The sequence below is a fragment of the Octopus sinensis genome, linkage group LG6 (assembly GCF_006345805.1).
Source record: "Octopus sinensis linkage group LG6, ASM634580v1, whole genome shotgun sequence".
NCBI classification, from domain to species: domain Eukaryota; kingdom Metazoa; phylum Mollusca; class Cephalopoda; order Octopoda; family Octopodidae; genus Octopus; species Octopus sinensis.
This window is the reverse complement of record NC_043002.1, coordinates 40424776-40428479: the sequence shown is the minus strand read 5'-3', so window position 1 is coordinate 40428479 and position 3704 is coordinate 40424776. Positions and strand designations below refer to the sequence as shown.

The following is a 3704-nucleotide window of genomic DNA, read 5'->3' as shown; positions in this document are numbered from 1 at the left end:
TTTTAGTAACAAGAAGGATGCATAGTTGTTTTCTCAGATTTTCGAGCCGACCGTATATGTGGCTAAATTTTCAAATATTGACGCAGTTTGTCGGCAAAGTAACCCACCTTGTAAAATGAAAATGTAAAACAATTCACTCGTTGAACGGTTAACAAGTAAAAATACCAACACACTATTTACTACTTAAAAGGAGAATTTCATTTTATTTTTACTCCGCTTTTTTAATAATCCCAAGAGAAGATGAATCCAGAAGAAATCAATATACAAAGATGCATGATAGGAAAATTATTAATTTAAACTTGCTAATTCATAAAATTACGAAGTATTTACGAATTTCTCTGAAAAATGTCCTTTCCGTTTCTTCAGCAGAGTTGTCGTCTCTTGTTTTCCCCTCATTATTCTCTACATTGTTAAAGAATTTTTTTTCGTGTACATTTTCTTGTTTGTGTTATGCATATACGCACACACACACATATGCTTAGAGCACATATTTAGTATGTACATGAATATATTCATAATCTAAATAGTATCAATCAGCGTGAAAGAGTTCTGACGAATTTAAAATATAGAACATTTACTAGGCTTGTAAGATGGTGGATTAGTAGATTAAGATAAGGCTCCTTACTAAACCATACATTTTGTGACTTTATTTTATATATATATATATAATTATAAATTATATAGTGAGCCGCTACTTGTAGTGTGACTATGTTCTCTTAGATACAAATTGTTTATGTTAAAATACCGGTTACATTTCAGGATCAGCCGATTTTTAAAGCTGTTTGGTTTGAATTACGTGATATATTTTGGGTTAAGATATTTTAACATGATTCTTGGGAATAAGGAATTAACTTTTATCTTGTAAGAAAACGTTAGTTGTCAATGTGTGTATGCGTCTGCATTTTATATTATACATATTTTGAAATGGTGAAGTCTTAAGTTCAGTAATGGTTATTCTATTTTATTTAGAATCAATGAATTGAATTAAAATTTGTTAAAAATATTTTTAGTGTTATGGTTTTAAGTACAATTTTGGATATCCCCCCCCTCTCTAGTCCAATTCTATAAAGATTTTGCCCATGGAAATATTTGGAAGGGAAAAAAATTCTTCAACAGTAAACTGCTCATATATTTGGTTAATATCTATTTCATTCTTTGAACAGAATCCTTTGTATAAAAAAACCATTTGTTGAAAATTATGTCCGTTTCTACTCGTATTTCTTTAGGTAAATTTGAGAATATGTGCATAACATGTTTACCCGTCATTGCCTCTCTTGCATCGATAGCCACCACTCCTTTTCTAAGTGTAAACACAAACTTTTCGAATTGTTTAACATTTTACGTAGTTCTCTTGTAGCTTTACTTAGGTATAGAGTGATGGTTACAATTCAGACGAGTAATCGGGTTAGACTGAGTTTTTCGAATAAGATTGAAATGAGATATGCAGAAGAAATTTATTGGTAAATTGCCCTGTGTGTGTGTGTGTTTGTTGGTAGCTTTCCTTTATTTATCTCTATGGAATGTAATATTTTTGTTTTTATTTTGCTAACTATTAAACTACAGTCGCAGCTGGGTGGGTTGTGTTTAAGGTTTGGCCGACATTTGCGTTTTAGTTATCTTCATGACCACATTTAACTCTCGCCAGACGAGTTCAGCTCGCCGTAAATTGGTACTTTGGAATGTAACTATTGAAATATTCGAACTTAATTGAACTCGGATGGACGAAACCTGTTAATGGACTGGTGCCCTATCCAGGGGGAGACTAGTCTCAACCACTTGGTGCCATGAAACAGGGAAATGCTCCAGTAATGGCGATAGAGAAAATTATTATTATTTTTTTTTTTTCTTAGTAAAAACTCTGCTTAACACCAAATCAAATACATTCTTGTGCTAACTCTAAACGGGTTATAACTCCTTGTTAAAATGAAACTAATTGCCGGTGCTAATTGTATTATGTTCGACGCCTTAAATTCTTACTGAGCCGATGAATGAAAATAACTACCCAGATACAATAGAAACATGTCCTCGCTATAACTGACAGGCGATGAAAGACCGGCTGAATTAGATAGTTTTTCCATGTGTTCATTGGTTGTCAGTTAAGCACTCATAATTTGCTGAAAATTTTCGTCTTCGTTCTATTTCTTCAAAGAATCAATTCGTTACTTAATGCAATAACATTCCTTGCATGTTTATATGGATCTATATATGAGGGGGAGGAGTAAAGATACTACAAAATCACAGCTATTAATACCTATTGGTTAAGTCCTATTTATAAGCTTGAATAATTGCCGAGATAACGTAACGTTTGATTAAGTTAGCACTACAGTTAGCTTCGAGTTTTTTTTTTGTTTTTTTTTTCTATTTATGTGCGTGTTTTATTTCTTTATTTTTATTTTTTTCTCACAGATTTAAATCTGCCCTGTTGCACATGACAGAAGTATATCGTACAATACATTGTTTTTAACTATTGTAAGAGGTTCTGATCTAATGAATTCAACAACGGAAATAGTTTCGAAGGTGTTGTTGTCTTACTCATGACGTAATATCCAACGCCATTTAATAAAACTGGATAGAAACAACTGGTTTTAGAATTGTATTGCTGAAAGCTGCTCCGGCGTTTTGGTATTCTTTATACACAGCATAACAATTACATAACTTATTTCCTTCCAGAAAGATTTTACTCCAGTATCTCGAGAAAATACATTTCATATTTCAATTCGCTTAAAAGTACAATTTAATATTTTCATAATTTTCAAAAGTTAAGCTCTAAAAAGAAATCTCCCTAAAGTTGGGAGATATTATAGGATAAAAAAAAATAATGTTCCCTTTAGAATATAAACATCTACAGTTTTCGTGGGAGTTCTTTTAACATAAATCTTCTTAATTACAACGTTATAACAAGTTTGATGCTTTCTGTTTAAGTAGTTAAAGTGAAATTATATAATTTATTTGATAACCATGTATATTTACATCATATTCGTTAACTTAAATAATTAACAAAATTATGCTATATTTTATTTCGAATTGACTGGAACTTTCGTCTAACAGCTTACTCAACCACTTCACTAGACCTTTAAGTCTCAGCCCTCACAATTTATAATATATTTAACTACACTCAGCATTTGAGTCACCCAACAGTAAATATTCCGTTAATTTTGAACGGTTTTGAAAATAACTACATTTTAACATGCAATATACAGTGTTTATATAATATATATAAATAATCACGTTTACTTGTTTCTCGAAATAAAGTTATCTTGATTGCCCCATTCAAAATATTGTGCACATGGTCTATTTCCTATATGAAGATAGTTGCACCGGGATATTTTGATTTTATATAATATATATATAAACTGAAAAGACTTGCAAGAAAGAGCCACATGCGCTTAATGTATATTTCTCTTTCTGCATGTTTATATGTGACAGTCCTTCGGGATTAGTAGACGACTTAATTCACCCACATAACGTCCCTCGTGACAAAGAGGCTAGGCTGAAAAAGGTCTATAATGGCGTCTCCTCACCATCTCTCTAGAGACACATACAGAAGGATCGCCTATATATATATAAAAGCAGCTGCAACCTAGATGCTTCTCACCACGCCTGGAATCTCTGTCCTCAATTCCATAGTCTTTGCCATAATATCAATGTATAGTATATGGAAGACCCCATAAGTATAACATCTGATATGACCTATTCAGCACAAT

General features: G+C 31.9%; 1 protein-coding gene across 1 annotated transcript in view; it reads left to right on the top strand.

The window, feature by feature from the left end:
- LOC115213436 (constitutive coactivator of PPAR-gamma-like protein 1) overlaps positions 1–3704 on the top strand; it is a 49465-nt gene that overhangs the window by 1341 nt on the left and 44420 nt on the right. The window lies entirely within an intron of this gene.